The sequence below is a fragment of the Castanea sativa genome, chromosome 2, assembly GCF_040712315.1.
Source record: "Castanea sativa cultivar Marrone di Chiusa Pesio chromosome 2, ASM4071231v1".
Lineage (NCBI taxonomy): Eukaryota > Viridiplantae > Streptophyta > Magnoliopsida > Fagales > Fagaceae > Castanea > Castanea sativa.
The window spans coordinates 52,677,957-52,698,434 of NC_134014.1; the positions used below are offsets into that span (position 1 = coordinate 52,677,957).

The 20,478-nt window shown below is 39.6% G+C and overlaps 1 pseudogene; it reads left to right on the plus strand.

Annotated features, from left to right (window-relative positions):
• The first annotated feature begins 1,029 nt into the window (after nucleotides 1–1,029).
• On the plus strand, nucleotides 1,030–6,866 carry LOC142626327 (protein FREE1-like; annotated as a pseudogene).
• Nucleotides 6,867–20,478: the final 13,612 nt, after the last annotated feature.

The window sequence follows — 20,478 nt, forward strand, 5'->3', positions numbered from 1 at the left end:
ATTTCTAAATAGATGTTATATTTAATATTAAGCAAGTTAAAATAAGTTGGGTAACATTCGTGTCAACTCAACACAACCCGTTTACTAAGTGTGTCAAGTGAGTTGAGTTAGGTCAACCAGCCTTATTAACAAGTCAGGTTAGGGTTGAAGGATCATGACACGATTATTAAATGGGTCGAGTTTAGGTTGAGTCATTTAGTCGAATACTCCTATCTCAACACGACACAAACTTGACACGCTAACCCGAATTGACACCCGTAGATATTGGAGCGGTAGTCAATTGGGAAAGTATGGTAATTCAACATGGAAAACTTGCAAATTAAGTTGATTTTCTGTCATTCTTGCACATGAGATATCTAACAATACAGAGATGATCTTGATGTACAATTATTGTAGTACCTAGACAATCAACTCAATTTTATGAAAGTAACAACTGTTATGATCACTCATGCATGGTTTGCGGTGAATTTGTGTGCAAAGTTGGACCCTCAATATAGTTTTGGATACAAAAAGTTGGTTTGGCTCAGTTCTTTTGCGAACTTACCTTTTGTCCTTCTAAACATTAATTTAATTCAAAAAAAATATTATCTTTAAATTTAATTGATTGATGATATTGTCATTGATTTTTTATCATCTTTAAATTTTACAAATATAAAGAATATAAAAAAATAATATAACCTAACGGTAAATTTATTAAAATTTGTATCAAATTAAAAAATATCAAGTGATATAAAATTACTTAAAATTATATCAGATATAACTTGAACCCGATTCCCTAAAAATTATTATATGTATACGTATATATTTTTTAATTCTTGGCAATGACGAGTTGAAATGCTTACGGTGTAAGCAAGTTTCGGAAAAATCCACAACGTTCAAGGAATCCGAGTATTGTTCTACAAACCAATTGACTATCGCCACGTCTTCAATATCTAATAGCTCAGCCTAGACCCGGACTGGGCAGTCAACGAAAATTGGCGCGAGTCGGTTATAAACGATCAAATCCGTGTCTCTCTCTCTCTCCATAAAAAAAAAAAAAAATTTCCGTGTCTCTCTCTCTCTTCTCTTCCCCTGAAGCTTCAACCTCACTCTAAATTAATCAAATTTCAGAAACTCAAAAACTTTCAAACGTTCAAATTCCTCATTCTTCAATATAACCAAAAGCGCAAAAACTCGTTGTACTTGAAGAAAATTCATTGACTTTTTCTTTGACTTGATTTGATTTGATTAGAATTTCAAAGATGCAACAGAGCGACATCAACAACGCTTCAAATTACCAATACTATCAACCTCCTCACTCCCATTTCCAAAACCCTAACCCTAACCCTAACCCTAGCTTCGATCACGATCTCAATCCAATGCCTAATACGTATGCCTCTGCTCCTCCGATTCCATATTCCGAAGCCGATTTTTCCTCTGCATACCCTCCATATCCCATGAATCCACAAATTTATGATCCTTCGAGCTATATTCACAATTTTGATCCCAATCCGCCATTTTCGGATAACTCGTATTCGGCCCCATACGCAAACAATTTCGCACCATCGACGCCGAATTACGATGAGGTTATGGGTGGTAGAGTTTATGCTTATGATGGTGGTAATAGTGCCGGGTCTGAGGACTCCGGTAGGTTAGCTTTCGACGATTATGGACGGCCGATAAATATGTCGGGTCCGGAAGACCGGGTTGGTCAGGGACATTCGGGTAAGGTTATCAAAGCAATCCCGAAGACGGAGATGGAGGAGGAGGAGGATGTGAAGAACGGTGTTCGGAAGTTTCGTGTGTAGGTGTTGGCTGAAAATGGTGGGCAGAGCGATATGGATGTGCTTTGCCAGGTTTGTTTGAATTTAATTTTAATCTCTCTAAGTGTTTCTTTATAATCTGTGTGGAAAATTTGAATTATGCGTTTATATGTGGAAAATGTTTGAGCAAAAAGTTTATAACTTGAGAAATTTATCGAATTGACTAATCCTAGTGTTGGATTTTGGATTTTGATTGGTATATTATATGCAAGGATTTGTGTGAATCTCTGTTTATCCATTTACTGTCGATTTAAAAATCGGATTATCATGTTAGACTTCTGATTTAGTTGACGACTTCATTATAGATTGGCTAATCGTGGTGTTGGATTTTGGATTTTGATTGTTGTATTATATGCAAGGATATGTGTGAATCTCTGTTTATCCATTTACTGTCAATTTAAAAATCGGATTATCATGATAGACTTCTGATTTAGTTGATGACTCCATTATAGATTGGATTGGATGGAATCCGAATGCTTGATCCTGCCACCAGTCGGACATTGAGAATATACCCACTTGAGACAGTGACGGCATGGGAAGTAAGTTGGTTGCTTTAGAGATTTTTGCGCGAATGGGCATTTGCTAACTTCAAAATAATATCTTGAAGAATTTCTTTGGGACTTAATTGCCTTCTCATATAGGTTATTGATGCATCAGTCTTTGCGTTTTGGGCCAAAAGTTCTATTGACATGGAACCAAGATGTATTGGGCTGTATTCAAACAGCTACACTACAAATGCCATTCTGGACATGGTGACGGCAGCAGTGGCTCAGGTTAGGGGATCTGACAGTATTTTTTTTTTTTTTTTATACCATTTAACATTGTGTTTGACATGGGCATAAATACAAGGTGATTGTTTGTATAAGACCAAAGAAAGAGAGCGAGATGCAATGATTTACTCATGTAAGCTTAAATTCACTCTCTTTACTGTTAAGCAGCTCAAGGAGATGGGTGGAAACAACAAACCTTCCAACTCTTTTAAGGTGTCTGACCACTTGTTGGAGAAGAAGAAAGGCTTTGGTGATTGGATGAACTTAGTAAAACCAGGGAATGAGGAGAAAGATCATTGGGTAAAAATTTACTCCTGCTTTCAACATTTTATGAATTTGCTGAAGATATGCACGGTCTTACAACCTGCTTGCATGCTAAGGCCAGCCTATTACATTCTCATACCAATATTATTTGCATATTTGTTTAGAATCTTTCACATGGTTTGAAGTTAATTATACATTTAAGCTCCATTTTTTTATTTATTACAAAATAAATCAATCTTGTCAATCAACATGCATTTACAGGAAGTGGCTTGAGTATGATGTATTATTCTTTTATTTGTTGTCATTGGCAAAATCTTGTTGTGTTTTGTTGTTGTTGTGCCTGTATGTTGTTTTTCTCCCCCTGTTACACGTAAATTTGAGGTCATTTTATCCTGTTAACTGGGGTTGTGCCCAAATTTGTGCTTGTTAATGAATTTCTTTACAAATGATTTTTTTTTCCTATTAATGTGCATGTCTGAATATAGTTTTTGTTTTGCATTAATAATCAACCTCTGTTGATATTTTAATTCATTATTTCTCTTTTTCCTTCTTTTCTCAACAGGTTCCTGATGATGCAGTCAACAAGTGCTCAGCATGCAGCTTAAATTTTGGAGCTATTGTGCGAAAGGTTTTAGTCATTACCAATTTTGTTTACTGCCAGTGGCAGGTTTTGCTTGGATTAATACTCATGCTTTTTATACACGATACTTATAGAACCTTTTCCCATCTTTAGCATCACTGCAGGAATTGTGGGGATATTTTTTGTAATATGTGTACCAAAGGTAGAATTGCTCTCACTGCAGATGACCAAGCTCCACCTGTTCGAGTGTGTGACCAATGCATGGTATGAATTTGTGATATTATTGGTTCTCCCTTTCATAGTGTTTTATCTAATTTTCCTAATCATTTTATTGAGAAACAGTTGGTTTAATAAATCAAATGATGTTTTAAAAAAATTATAAGGATTTGCTGATAGTATATTATGTTATGCTCCATATATTATGTTATATATGGCAGTATTAAAAAATTATAAACATGGCTCAAGGTCTAAATGAAGTATTTTAGAAATTAATGGATGTATAACAAAAACTGTGTATCAAAACTTTATAAATATGTAGTAAGATTAAAAAATATATGTTAATCTTGTTTGACCCTTTTGTTCTATTTTCTGCCCTTTAAATCTCACAGATTTTTGGGTTAGGTTTTGCTTTTCTGAACTTGTGTATAGTGTTGCTGCAATTGTGAACCTAACACCCTTGTAAAACCATTTTAAGTTATATTATGCCATAGTGGTGCAACCATTGCTGTTTGCTTCTCATGGACTAAACCCCAATCCTGAATCTAGTCAGCTTCATCACAAATGCCCCCTTCATGCTGCAATTTATTTCATGAATTCCATCTCAATTGGCACGTTCAACTCATTTCAAATATTGTATTTTTTGGTGTTCTTTTACAGGCTGAAGTTACTCAAAGGCTGAGTTATGGGAGGGAAACATCTGAAGGAAATGCTAGAATGCATAGTCACGAAGATCTTGCAAAGAAGCTTCAGGTGATATGAGATTGCAGTATTGCTGCAATATCTTTGCTTCCATTTTGATTTTGCATTTTTTTAACCTTAACTTGAAGCCTAGGAGCAGTTGGGTTTTCTTCTTATTTTGAGGTTCTTTATAAGTTGCCTTGTGCAACCCTCTACAGATGTTTTTCTTACAACTGAATGGTTGATTTCCAAAGTTTCCTCTAGAGCAAGGTAGAGGTGACTTTTGTGTTTCAAAGCAATGGTTGCATTTAAGAAAGAAATAATAATTGTGTAGTAGACTAGCAGTCATGTCTTACAGTTGGATTATAAGTTCTTGCCAGTGGGAACTATACTTTTGTCTTCTTGCCATAAATGTAGTAGTGTTTTATAATTAAATTGGCTGTTTCTGTTTATAATGCTTAAATTATGAGGATGATAGGAAGTGCATCAGTATTAATAGATCACTAAGCAATGCCAGCTAAATCAGTGGGAAATTTCAGTTCATGAGGCTGATTTAATATGATACAGATATTATCAAGGAGTAAAGCTTTCATGAAACCATGATTGGGCTGAATAGATACTTGATGTACCTTTGTCTTCACAGTAGCGTCTTTTGTATTCAACTGACATCAATTGTGCTCTAAAAATATGGAATCAACTTTGATAACTCATATTTGTTATGTAGCATAGAGAAAGTGATGTCAGAAAAGAAGTCACATTACCAAATTTTGAATGTGTGAGACATTACTTTTGAATATTCATGTTTACTAATGCATACTTGTTTTTCATGTGGTTTGTGATCTGTAACAGGAGGAGATGGGAAGAAATCGCAAGACATCAGGTAGTCATCATTGTTGAAAATTTTGTTATAAGAAGTAGCAATGTGGATAGCAATCTTCTCTTTGTTCTACTTAAACAAAAACCGGGGTTAGGGGGGAGGGGAATGAAGGTCGAGGATGGAAAATGAGAGTTTTCCCTTGTTTGGTGTGGTGGAAATGAGGGAGGACGGAAAAGGGGGTGGGTGGAGTTTTCCACCTGGGCCCATCAAGAAACCTTCCTCTTAAGAGTCTATTTGGGATCCATTTATTTTGTTGAAATTGAAAATTTTTCGCTGAAAGTATCATAGATAAAGGTAAAAGTTAGCTGAAATAGTACAGTGAAATCTATGAATAGTACCAAAAGGTGCTGTAGGGCCTATGAATAGTAACAAAAATAAGCTTAATAGTAAAATATGTTGGTTTTTTAATTTGGAGCCAAACACACACTAAATTGAGAGGAAAAATGGGGAAGAAAATGTTTATTACATGGACTTTACAATTTTGCCCCTTTAAACTATTGATGTAATAAGGTATAATTGTAAATTTATTCAAATCTTATTTTCTATCCTTTTACTTTTTGATCCTCTCTACATGAGGGAAAATTTGAAACATTTTATATCCTTACAGTTTTTTATCATTCCTACATTTTTTATTTGCTCACTTTTCCATTCTCCCAACCACACAAGGGAAAATTGAAACAGTTTATGTCCTTTCACTCTTCTATTATTCCTACATTTTCTATTTTCTCACTTTCAATCCTCCCAACCAAACAGACCCATAGGAAAATGTTCCTCCACTCCTCTGTTGGTGGCACCAGGCAGGGTTCATGGTCCAAGGCCTACAAGATATATTGATAGTTTTCTAGATTTCTCTACTATCTGATCTATACAAATTTGGCCTCAGATCTATTTGGTGAAATATTGTTATTCCAGATGGTTGTGTGAAGCATAATTTGTTGGTCATCAGGCTTAATGCAATCATTAGTTCTGTGTCTTTCAAAGTATCTTTCATCTGCCCACTAAAGTATATGAACTTTTACAGGTTTAAAGTCTGATGGACCTGGGATGCAGATGAGCGAGGTTGCCTGTCCAATTTGCACTGTCCATTTGAAGGTTCACTATCCTTGCCACTTTCTTATTGCTGATTATTATCATGTACCTTTGCCCTTTATTAGCTTCTCTTTTCTTTTCTTTTTTCCCCCTTCTTCCTTGATGAAAGTCAAACTGCTTTCGTCAAATGGTTGTTTTAACTTCTAAATATTTTAATAGATTGTGTGGTAAAGTTTTCACCTCTATTTTGGCAATAATCTTGAAGTGTTTCCATTATGTGAATGCTTTCTTCAGGTTCAGGTTCCGAGCTCTGGCTCTGAGACTATAGAGTGCAGCGTTTGCCAGCATCCGTTCCTTGTGAGTGCTCATTAGCCAGCCATGCCTCTTTAATTCTTGACATCAATACCGACTGATATACCACAAGAGTTCATACTCCATACTTTCCTCGTATGTAGTTAATTTTTTCAGCCTTGTACTATGTATATTTTGTTCGATAAAAGTTATCAATTTCGCCCCATAGCTATTTCTGATAGTGTCCCTGTATTCATTTTGAGATCTTTGTTCTTTACTCTTTCGAGGGTTGTATGAATGATAACGTATATTGTTAAATTATTTTTTATTTATTTTTGGCGTTCAATGTTGGAGTCTTTTGTGTGTGGATACATGTCTGCCATTGGATGAATGAATTTGGTAGCTCCAGGTTTTTTTCGAGTTAAACTCACCACTCGACACTGGGCCGAAGTAACTCTCACAATCGACACTGGGCCTAAGAAGAGCAATGGGTATTGGTGCACTTTTAGGCCTACAAAAGAAACCAATCCAAAAATGAAAACAAAATGATGCATTTTCTAGCGGTAAAAACAACCAGTGTAGTTCCTTTTAAGAGGAGATGAATGAGTGAGACAACTTACTAATAACAAAAACAATGAATCCGGTGATAGTAAAGTTACAAACCAAAATGAGCTCTTCCAGAGTGATTTCTGATCAAAGGGAACTTTATAAGTGATTGGAGGGAGAGAATGTGACCAATCGTACACAAAGGAGGGTAGAGCGATTCCTCTTTGTTGAGCAGTAGCTGATCTAATAATAATATGTAGGTCTCTGAATAGAATCCTCTTTGTATATTACTTTTTATTATTGCTTTATAGATTTGGTGACTTATTTGATTTTGTGGTGTGAACGGTGAACCATCCGAATTGTGATCGCATAAGTTGGTTAATTGGTAACAAATTGATAAATTCGTGGCATACTAATCTTTGGGGTCTAATAAGATTTTTCAAGTTTCACTATGATGTTTTTCAATCTATGAAAGCTGGAATTATTGCCCCAGAGAAGTTGAATACAGATCTAATGGGTAAGAGACTGGGAGGGGTGAGGTTCGTACGGATCAATCGAAATTGTCCTGATGAAAGAACCATTTGAAAAAAAATAAGGGAGGTAACACTTTCTTTTTTTTACCACTCACTCACAGTTAGCTACATCGTATAGTTGTGAAAATAGGTGTAAAAGTAGCTGTGGCAATAAAATTTTGAGAGGAACTTTGTAGCCAGGGCCGACTCAACAAATTTGGGAGCCTTAGGTGAAAAGTTTAGGCAAGGCTTTTTTAATTGTTTAAATATTAACTAAATAATATTTATTTAACTTTTGATTTTTTTTTTTTGATTTAGAATCTATTTATCATTCTCTTTGAGATGCAAATTTATTAATTAAATTTTTACATTCAAGTTTCATCAACATTTCCTTTTACCATCACTTAATTTTTTATTAAACATTTATAATTAAAATAAAACATGATCTATAATAGAAAAATTATAAATTTTCTGGAATAAAACAAAAATTTAAGTATAAAACAATAAAACCTGGCTTATCAAAACACAATTGCAACGTTAGAAAATAATATGATCACTTTACATTCTAAACCTACACAAATAAAAAAAAATTTATCACATAACTTAGCAAATTAATTTTAATATAAAATATATTATCCTAAACTTATAATTTTATTAAATTAAGATAACACTCCTAAACTTAGCAAATTAATGACTTTCTAAATGGATGGAAAAAAAGCAAAAAAAAAAAAAAAAATTACTAGATAGTCATAGTCTAGATGTAGTCATGTAGGTTGAATAAATAGAAGCACTAAAATAAAAACAGGAGACCGACCAACTCAGTATTAACTATTAAAGCTCGAATTAAAACAAAAAATATATAAAAATTAATTTTCAAAAATTGCTTAATTGTAAGAAATGTGTAACTATAGTCTACAATTCACATGGGTTCTAATAACTCCTACAGATTGACATGATAACTCATAGCATAAAAAAAAGTGGAATGCTTCCCAGCCATAAACATGTACACTTTGGACTTTGGAGAAAAATATTAAAATTTTTAAAAGTCTAATAAAAAGACCTGTGGTGGTGATTATGACTTTTTTTTTTAAAAACCGATAAATTTATTCAAGAGTAGTTTTGTAAACTTATATATTTTTATAAGACAGAAAAGACAATAAAAGTTTGACTTTTTAAACAGGACAAACAAAGTGGGACGAATGGAATAATATGTTAGAAATTAGACACTATTTAACTTAAAAACTTAAATCTATGAGTTTAAATTCAATCATATTTAGTTTCTCCAAAAAAAAAAAAAATCAATCATATTTATATTAATTTCTCAATTTTTTTTTTTAAATTTCTACCATGTAGGAATTTCACTTATTTGTGTATGCTAACAAAATTCATCTACTAACTCAACCATAAGCAAAAGATCAACGACCATGAGACTTACTATCTATTCACACACACACATACACACACATACACATATGTATGTATATATACCGTTCTTACCAAAGTCTTATTCCTATGATGTCAAAAGACTCAAAATAGTGCACGTTACTACTAATTTTTTATGAGTTTAGTTAGCAGTTGCCTTTAAGAAATTTGTTAATAGACAATTTTAGAAAAAAATTGATACTACTTTCACGTGAAATATAAAAATGTGTTAAAAAGATTAATTGCTTTTTTATTTTTTCATATAAAGTTTTTAAAAAATATTTCATAAATTAATAACTTTAAAGAATTCGTTTTTTTTTTTTTCATCTTATATATATGATCTAAGCATAATAAATAATGATTGAAATCTTTTGTTATGCTACTAACCAAAATTTAAAGAAATCTCCACCTTACACCTAGTTTTGTTCCATTAAAATCAGGGCCATCTTCACTATTAAAAAAAAAGGATTTGAGGTTTGAAAAACAGCTACTATTCACATTGCCCATTGAGCCTCCAATTGATCTAAAAATGTTAAGGTGATCAATTACCTATCCAACCCCTAGCATAAAATTTAAATGAATAAATGAAGGTGCCCGAACAAAATTTTTGATTTGTTAACAAACTGTTTTAAAAAGGTTTTTAAGTTTTTATATATGCTATTTTTATGAAGTTTTTGCTATTTTTAAGAGAATGCCATAGTTAACTGTCCTCTTGAGCACAATTTTTTAGGAATGGGGATGGCTTGGATTTAAGTCCAATATCTGTATGGGTCAGCCAGTTACGGTTAAAGAGTGACCGGTCTCACAAAGTTAATGAAAGTAACATAAATACTAACAACCTCAATTTCTCTAACCATACAAACTTAAATGTATAGTGATTCGAAGGATCGTAGCTTGATGTAACACATTTAATTATAGTAGTAGCCCGAATGCTGTCCAGCGGTATTATTAAAGCTGCCAACTTTTTTTTTTGCTAAACAAAGGTGCCAACTTATTCGATAATGAAAGCAACATAAATATTGACATACATTTCTCATACGGTACAACCTTATGAGTGCAATTAGTGAATGTATATCCAAATAAAGATTGTCAAATGTAGTAGGATTCAATAGCAAAATTGAGCATAAAAATCCAGTATTGAACTTGGATTTTCTTGCTTTGATACTGTAAGTGCACAATTGCACCTGGACCCAAGAACAGTTATGGGCTCAGGCCCAATGAGCCTTAAACAATATGAATTTGTAGAGTGTGGGCTTGAAACCCAGGTTAGAAGTGTATGAGGATGAAATGACAAACTAAAGATTGCAAGTACTTGGAAACAAAAAGGAGTAATGTAAATAGGCCTCCTCGGACGTAAACCGAGAGCTGTTCTTATATTATATCTCTCTCTTTTTCCTTGTTCTTTTTAGGTTACAAAAAGTTTCATCCCGTTTCTGTTCCAGGTCCCTCCTTAAATACTCCTCTTTTTAATACTTTATCCACGTGTTGCCCCCCAATTCCTCCCTTAGCCTAGATATTTCTTTTCTTAGTGCCTTTGAACAGTAACTAGAAGTTTCCCTTCCACTGTTTAAGTGTCACTTCCTCATTAATGCGGCCAGGGTGGTAGGTGCAGGGTCTTTAATGTGGAGGTAGCAGCCTTTACCTTTGATATTCTTCCAACATCGGCGCTTCTAGGACATTCAAGGGTTCTCTCCCTTTAACCATTGGTCTTGACCGTATCATTCCCTAATCTTTACCATGAAGTCCCGGGTTCTTTGGTGTCAGTCCGAGGGGAAAAGCATCCTCGGCTCGGTCCTCGGATCCTCGGCGTATGGGCCGACCTCGAGTATCAACAAGCCCTAAACCCAAGAGTAGGTCGGCCTTCCTTAGCAAGGCCCAATGGCCCATATCCCTATTAAGATATTTTTACTCCCCACAATAGCCCCTCAAAACTCTAATTTTCGACGTCCGAGGAGAAAAATAGGGTTTTGATCCGACGAGAACCTGCTTTACACACTTTATAAGTGACGACACGTGTGGAAATCGTTTCGCGTCCCAGAAGATGACACTTGGCGGTTTCATTTTCGAAAACGCGCGCATTTATTATTGTAAGTTACTCTTTGTCTCCCACGCACAACGGTGTGATGGGCATCCAACGGTTCTCCTCACTCCACGAAATTTTAGGCGGGACAGACATAATTTTCGAGGCCGCCTTTTCGCACGTCGTGACGCTTCGGGAACCTGCGCCTTCATTTAAGTCATCAGGGATCAATCCCATCAAAACAACAACAATCATTCTTCACCAGCAGAAAACCGTGGAAACCCGTACCTTCAACTTAGTAAGTTCTTGCTCTCTCTAGTCTTGACCTTTTCTCCTCGGATACAGTCCTCGGCTACCAATACAATCACTCTCCCTTTTAAAGTTTAGTCTATCGTCTCTCTGTAATGGGAAGATTCAAGTGTCTAGTTGATACCGCCGGCGGGATGGAAGGCTTTAGAGCCAAATACCATATTCCCGGCGACGTAGGGTTAGAATGCTGCCGGCAACGGCCGTGGCTGGTTCTAGGAAAGAGGGAGAGGTTATCATTCCTATGATAGCCTTCATAGAGGGTGGGATGACCCTACCAATGAAACCCGTAATGAGGGAGTATCTTCGCAACCACCGGTTGTGCCCCGACCAATGCCTTCCAAATGTTTTTAGAGTTTTAGGTAGTGTAGATGCTCTAAACGAGCAGATGAGTTTAAACCTCACATGGCACGATGTCGTGTTCCTATATGAGTCCCACAAACTCTCTAAGGTAGGCTATTATATGAAATCTCGGTCTAGCACCGTTAGGCTAATCTCCTGTCTGCCCAAATCAAACAAAGGCATGAAGGACAACTACCTGATCGTGTCTGGGAACTGGCACGACGGCCTCCTTGCCCGGTTCGGTGGGGGGATCCAGGTGCGACACCATAGGATTAATCTCCCCACAACACAACTTCTCCTAATACACACACAGAAATGCGTATTTGTATTTACTTAAATTCGTTAAATATTTGTGTGAATCTGACCAGGTTTGTTTGTTTGATGTCTCTTTTGCAGATAAGCAACACGTGCGTCCTCGTCTAAGTCACTGTAACGTCGCAGATCTAAACCGGGTACTTTGCTCCGAGGTGTTCGTTAGTGAAGACCTACAACTCCGGGCTGCTCATCTTATTCTAGGATACACCCCCCTTTCCAAAGACTTTCAGGAGATAGAGGACGCCATTATTGCCGGCGACCGAAGACGAAAGAGGATAAACGTAGCTCGGCCCCATTTTTTGGACGACCGTGACCTCCCGGACGCTCCTGACACTATTTTATACAACCGGCCGATAGCAGCAGTCCCCCTTGCCGTGCACGCACAACCAGCTGTCATTCCAGAAGAGCAGGTGTCTTCTTCACACACCCTTGACGACGAGATAGATCAATTCCATCTCGAAGACACCGAGAGACCTCGCGGGAACCAGTTTGTAGTGCTTTCCGACGAGGAAGAAGAAGCAACCGAGGCCTCTGGAATTGCAGGGTTTGTAGTTGCCCTTCCCGAGGACGAATCCGTAGAAAACATGGGACGAATGGAGGGTCTTCTCACTAATAGGGCTGCCAAAGTTGCAGAGAAGAAGAAAAAGGGGACGTCCCAAGTTCTCCCAGTTTTACCTCCTCCTCCTCCTCCAGCTGAGCCCAAACTGCTAGCCGAGGATCCCAAGAAGAAGAGGAAAGGGGATGATGAGGGGACGACTAATAAAGAGCCCAAGAAACCACGCCAACAACTTCCCCCGGCCCATCAGCAGAAGCTGGATAAGGGCAAGGGTAGATCCCGTTCAGTTGAACTCGGGGAAATCAGGGATGAGGCTGTAGTGCACCGAGCACCGGCCACCTGGTCCCCCGATCTAAGGCTGGACGGCGCTCCTATCTCCTGCCAGTCCAGCATAAGGGCAGTTCAACAAGGCCACGCCCACCACCTGGCCGAGGTCCTAGAACGCCCTCTTCTGCTGCCCAAGGACATGGAGACCTTGGAAAAGATGGGCCAACCACAACTATTCCTCTCTCTAAAAAGAGACTTAGCGCTGGTAAGTGTTCCTCCTTTTAACAATATTTATAAGTAAATTAGTTTTTGTTATTCCTAACTCCATCATGCTTTTTTACAGGCTATTCAGGAGGTCTTTGTAGCTGAAAAGTTTATTGAAGACGCTCGGAAAGTAGCCAGGGCTGAACTCGAAACTAGGGTGGAGACTGAGAGGACCTTAGGTACAGCCCTTGCCGAGAACGAGAAGCTGACCTCGGAGGTAGCAGAGCTGAGGAGAGAGAAGAATGGGGTCGAGTCAAACTTGAAGACCATGAAGACCCAGATAGAAGGACAGCGCAAACTCCTTAAGGAAAGAAATGAAGAGCTCTCCCAAGCTCAAAGGGAGTGCTCGGATCTTAAGAAGCAACTAGCGCTGATGAAAGAAGAAGCCAATTCCTTCCAACTCTCTCTCCAAGCTGCCAAGCAGGCAAGTTTTGATGAAGGGGTAGCCACCACCGAGGAGCAGCTGACAGAGGAGTTCGCGGCTTTATGCCGCGAATACTGTCAAAAAGTATGGGGGGAAGCTCTAAACGTAGCAGGGGTTCCTCAATCTTCGGATTTGAGGAAGTCCGAGAACGTTTGGCTTCCCCTAGAAATACAGGAGATGGAAGAGGCTCCCCGCCGCTACTCCTACCCCCGAGACAACTCTTCCTGCCCTACCTCTGATGGTCCCACAGCAAATTCCTGATCCTACAGAACCTTCTGGTTCCAATAAAGAGAAGGAAGGAGGAGGGGATGCAGAGAAGGACTTGAGCCAGACAGTGGAACCCATCGTCCTTTCAACAACGACAGTGGATAAAGGAAAGCAGATTATGACTCCTTTTGAGCTGGAGTTGAGAAAGACCGAGGGCACTAGCACCTCTCAGCAAGATCCTCCTCCAACAGCTTAGGGCTTAGCTTAGGGCTTCTCTTTTTCCATTCTTTTCTTTTTTTTTTTTTTTTTTTTTTTTTTTTTTTTTGAACTTATCTATTGTAATGTATATTCAATTTGATTAATAAAGAACAATTTCGTTTGCTTTTCACTTGGATTGTGTCTGCTTTTACTCTATCCCTTTTATTGTACTTATTACAAAAGTTTCCCATTAAGTCATATCAAAAGTTTCTCAGAGTATAAAAATTTAACTCCAAGGATTGCACAATCGTAACTTCCACATAATCATGCGTATATTACTAAAGATTTAATACGAGGTGACATAGTTAACACGCTTGAACAATGCCTTGATAAAAAAGGAAAGAGGACCTCATACAACGATTAAGCCTTTATAATGCATAACACTGTTTCTAGTAGGATGTAAGATCCGAGGACCATTCCTTACACAAATTTACTATATACTTGAAGATATAAAACTTAAGATCCAAGTTAATAAACAGTAAGGTATTAACATCCAGGCACAATCAGAAGTTAAATTTAATCAAAGTCGTAGTCCGAAGATAAATCTTAAACAATCTTTCGTTTAATTCTTGAAAATTGCAACTGTAAATGATAAGACATCAATTTCCACAAGGTTTGTGGTCCGAGGACCATACTTAACTAGATTTCTGTTGGGTTGTTCAAAACAATAACTTCAAATGTTAATTTTCCCAAAGTAGGAGGTCCGAAGACCCGGCATAACTAAGGTTCTGTTTAACAAATGACAGGATATCAATTTCCACAAGGTTTGTGGTCCGAGGACTACACTTAACCAAGTTTTTGTTTGATTCTTAGCAATTGTAACTTCAAATGTTAATTCTCCCAAAGTAGGAGGTCCGAAGACCCGGCATAACTAAGGTTCTGTTTAACAAATGACAAGACATCAATTTCCACAAGGTTTGTGGTCCGAGGACTACACTTAACCAAGTTTCTGTTTGATTTTCAAAAATTGTAACTTCAAATGTTAATTTTCCCAAAGTAGGAGGTCCGAAGACCCGGCATAACTAAGGTTCTGTTTAACAAATGACAAGACATCAATTTCCACAAGGTTTGTGGTCCGAGGACTACACTTAACCAAGTTTCTGTTTGATTCTCAAAAATTGTAACTTCAAATGTTAATTTTCCCAAAGTAGGAGGTCCGAAGTCCCGTCATAACTAAGTATCTGTATAACAAATGACAATACATCAATTTCCACGAGGTTTGTGGTCCGAGGACTACACTTAACCAAGTTACTGATTGATGCGTAAAAATGGAAACTTCAAATGTTAATTTTCCCAAAGTAGGAGGTCCGAAGACCCGGCATAACTAAGGTTCTGTTTAACAAATGACAAGACATCAATTTCCACAAGGTTTGTGGTCCGAGGACTACACTTAACCAAGTTTCTGTTTGATTCTCAAAAATTGTAACTTCAAATGTTAATTTTCCCAAAGTAGGAGGTCCGAAGACCCGGCATAACTAAGGTTCTGTTTAACAAATGACAAGACATCAATTTCCACAAGGTTTGTGGTCCGAGGACTACACTTAACCAAGTTTCTGTTTGATTCTCAAAAATTGTAACTTCAAATGTTAATTTTCCCAAAGTAGGAGGTCCGAAGACTCGGCATAACTAAGGTTCTGTTTAACAAATGACAAGACATCAATTTCCACAAGGTTTGTGGTCCGAGGACTACACTTAACCAAGTTTCTGTTTGATTCTCAAAAATTGTAACTTCAAACGTGAGAGCTAGCCATAACTTTGAAATATTAATTGACAAAGGCTTATTTGATTAATAATAATACCTTCTAAGATTATTTACATTCCATGGACGTGGTACAACTCGTTCATCTAGGTCAGCTAGCCTATACGACTCTATGCCTGCTATTGAAACAATGCGATAGGGGCCTTCCCAGTTAGGTCCTAGTTTACCCCATGCTGGGTTCTTAGAAGTGCCTACAACTTTCCTTAATACAAGATCACCAGGTGCAAGTGGCCTTAGCTTCACGTGGGCATCATATCCTCGTTTTAGCTTCTGCTGATAATAAGCCAATTGGACCATAGCTGCCTCACGCCGTTCCTCAAGTAAATCAAGGTCTTTCTCTAGAAGTCCCTGGTTATTCTCGGGGCTAAAAGAACTTGTCTTTAGAGTAGGAAAACCAGATTCTAGTGGTATCACCGCCTCGGCTCCATAAGTCATAGAAAATGGTGTTTCTCCAGTGGACCGGCGCGGTGTGGTCCGATATGTCCATAGAACATGAGGGAGCTCTTCTACCCATCTGCCTTTCGCATCATCCAACCTCTTCTTGAGCCCATTGACTATGACCTTGTTAACGGCCTCGGCCTGCCCATTCCCTCGAGGATAAGCTGGGGTAGAATATCTATTTATGATACCCATGTCACCACAATATTGCCTAAAGGCGTTGCTGTCAAATTGAACGCCGTTGTCTGAGACAAGAGTGTGCGGTATGCCAAATCTAGTAACAATATTTTTCCATATAAATTTCTTGGAATCAACATCTCGGATATTGGCTAATGGCTCAGCTTCAACCCATTTAGTGAAATAGTCTGTTCCCACGAGCAACCATCTTTTGTTGCCAGCAGCTCTCGAAAATGGCCCGACAATGTCCAGGCCCCATTGTGCGAAAGGCCAAGGGCTAGACAGAGGGTTAAGAACCCCTCCAGGTTGGTGGATATTAGGGGCGAACCTCTGACACTGATCACACTTTCTGGCATAGTCCTGAGCCTCCCTCTGCATATTAGGCCACCAATAACCCTGAGTCAGGGCTCTATGGGCTAAGGACCTTCCCCCAGTATGACTCCCACAAATTCCTTCATGCAATTCCTCCAGCAACGATTCTGTTGATTCAGGGTGTACACACAACAAATACGGTCCCGAAAAGGATCGTTTGTATAGCTTCTGATCCTCGGACAACCAGAAGCGCGGCGCCTTTCGACGCACCTTTTCTGCTTCAACTTTGTCTTCGGGAAGGATGTCATTTTTGAGAAAAGATATGATCGAATCCATCCAACTAGGACCAGGCCTTATTAAATGGATGCGAGGTGCGTTAGTAGCTATAAGAGAAGGTTCTATCAGATCCTCAATGAGAATCACCCTTGGTAGACCTTGAGCCGAGGATGTGGCCAGTGTAGCCAAAGAATCTGCATGAGTGTTTCCACTCCTAGAGACATGAGCTAAGGCAAATGAGTCGAACTCAGCTCGCTGACGCTTGACCTGGGCCAAATATTCCTGCATTCTGGAATCTCTAGCCTCCATGGTCCCCATGACTTGGCCGACCACTAATTGAGAGTCCGAGAACACATGGATTTCCTTGCCACCCATCTTATGTACCATTCGCATGCCTACCAAGACTGCTTCATACTCGGCCTCATTATTAGTAGCCGAGAAAGCCAATCTCAAAGATTTTTCAAAGACAATTCCTTCAGGGGACATTAGAACAAGTCCAACGCCAGACCCTTTATGATTAGCAGCCCCATCCACATAAACTTTCCAAGCCGAGGGCGATACGGCTGTGATCACACCAACTGATTTTTCACCCATGTGCGCTACCTTTGAAGTTTCTTCTAACAATGGTTCAGCAAACTCTGCCACCAAATCAGCGAGGACCTGACCTTTCACCGAGGTGCGAGGCTTGTACTTAACATCAAAGGCTCCCAAAATGGTTCCCCATTTTGCCACTCTGCCAGAATAATCAGCACTACGCAACACAGCCTTGAGCGGCAACTCGGGTCAAAACAACCACGGTATGAGATTGGAAATAATGAGGAAGTTTGCGCGTGGCGTGGACTACGGCCGAAGTGCTTTTTCCAAGGGCAAATAGCGCACCTCGGCTTCATTCAAGGACTTACTAACATAGTAGATCGGCCTCTGCACTCCATCTTCATTCCTTATAAGGACTAGACTCACCGCATGAATAGCCACGGCCAGATAAGCGAATAAAACCTCGTCCACCTCAGGGCGAGATAAAATGGGTGGCCGAGATAGATATTGCTTAAGCTGTTGGAAAGCCGACTCACAATCCTCGGTCCACTGAAACCCTTTCCACTTGTTCAACAACTGAAAGAAAGGACGGCACCGGTCAGCTGACCGAGAAATAAATCTGTTCAACGCAGCAATCATTCCGGTCAATTTCTGAATCTCCTTTGGGTTCCGAGGCGGCTGCAAACTTTGAATAGCCCTAACCTGCACTGGGTTCACCTCTATGCCCCTATGAGTGATCATATATCCTAAGAACTTTCCAGATCCCACGCCAAAAGAACACTTGGAGGCGTTAAGGCGCAACTTATACTTCCTCAGCATTTGGAAGGTGTCGGCCAAATCTGTCACGTGCGAAGGTACCGTCTTACTCTTTACCACCATATCATCCACGTATACTTCTATGGTTTTCCCCAGTTGCTGTTCAAACATTCGGGTCATCATTCTTTGATAAGTAGCCCCAGCATTTTTTAACCCAAATGGCATGACTTTATAATGATAGTTCCCCGTTGGAGTAATGAAAGCAGTCTTTTCCTGATCCTCTAATGCCAAGGGGATTTGGTGGTAACCCTGAAAGGCGTCCAGGAAACTCATCCGAGGATGTCCGACAGTAGCATCTACCAATTGATCAATCCGTGGCATTGGGAATGAATCTTTAGGACAGGCCTTGTTCAGATCAGTAAAGTCTACACATACTCTCCACTTGCCGTTCTTCTTCTTAACGACAACAGTATGAGCCAACCATTCAGGGTAGAAAACTTCTTTGATAGCCCCCGCCCTTTTGAGTTTAAGAATCTCTTCCTTCACAGCCTCAGAATGTTCTCGGGAAGATCGCCGAGGTGGCTGCCTCCTCGGAACAATGGCCGAATTGACGTTTAGATGATGACAAATAAAGTTCGGATCCACACCTGGAGCCTATTAGGGTCCCCATGCAACTACATCTAGATTATCCTTCATAAATTTCAACAACTCCATCTTCTCTTAGTGTGGCAATCGTATGCCAACTTGAAAGAACCTCTCTGGATCGTCGGTTATTACAAACTTCTCTAACTCCTCGCAAACAGCCTCATCTTCTGTCATCGCTCCAGGTGCCTCCGGAGCTGTTAATTGCTATGACTCCTGGATGGGCAAGGTTGATAACTCGACTTCGACCGACGAAATGCGCGGCGGAGATGCATTGCCCGGCCACTACCCGACCGCCGAGGATTTCCTCAACATGTTCCCCCGAGGGAATTTAACCTTAACGTGCAAGGTAGAGGAGACGGCTCCCGGGGCGTGCAGCCATGGCCTGGCGAGGATGGCTGTATATGGAGAGTACGCGTCAACCACAATGAAATCTACTTCAACCGTTTCTGTGCCGGATTGAACGGGTAAACGGATCTGTCCTTTTGGCACAACGGCTCTCCCTTCAAAGCTAATAAGAGGTGAGTCATAAGGAGTTAAATCTTCCAACTCCAACCTTAACCCCTTAAATAGATCAGGGTACATGATATCTGCACCGCTGCCCTGATCTATCATCACCCTCTTCACGTCATAATTCCCTATTCTGAGGGTAACCACAAGAGCATCGTCATGGGGCTGGATAGTCCCTACTTTATCCTCCTCGGAGAAACCCAAGACAGGTAAAGTGCTCTTTAATCTCTTCGGCCTGCTACCCACATCCTCGGCCTGCGAATGGGAAACCGCCATAACCCTAGTAGGACCTGAGCCTGTCCTACCAGGTGCAGCGAAGATAACATTAATCGTCCCCAATGCTGGCCGAGATGAACTATTCCTCTGGTTGTTTGAACCAACTTGACTGACTTGCCCAGTGGGCTGACACAAGTGCTGCTTTAACTTTCCCTCACTGACGAGCTGCTCTAGATGGTTCCACAGGGTTCGACAGTTCTCAGTAGTGTGACCCACATCCTGATGGTACTGACAGAAAAGGTTTTGATTTCTTCTCGCAGGGTCACCTGCCATTTTGCCGGGCCATCTGAAGAAGGGCTCTTTACGAACTTTTTCTAATAACTGATGCACTGGTTCTAGGAACACAGTATTTACAGCCTGGGGTGCTGCCGAGCCGGATTGTCCGAAGTAATCCTTCCTCGGCTTGTTGTTGTGATATCTGTCCGACCTGAAATCCCTTCTCTCCTGCGGGATAACCTTCTCCTTTCCTTTTCCCTGTTGCTGGTCTTCCTCTACCCTTTTATATTCATCAATACGATCCATAAGACGACGTACGCTGCGGACGGACTTTTTCGTCAAAGACTTTCTTAGGTCGTGATCAGTAGGGAGGCCTACCTTAAAGGTATTTAGCGCCACCTCATCAAAGTCGCCGTCTATTTCATTAAACATCTCCCAATATCTGTCGGAGTATGCTTTCAGTGTCTCCCCTTCCTTCATGACCATGGATAGCAATGAGTCCAGTGGCCGAGGGACTCTGCTACAAGTAATGAACCGAGAAGCAAACGCCCTAGTTAGTTCCCCAAACGAGCCCACAGACCCCGACTTGAGACCGTTGAACCATCTCATAGCCACAGGTCCCAAGCTGGAGGG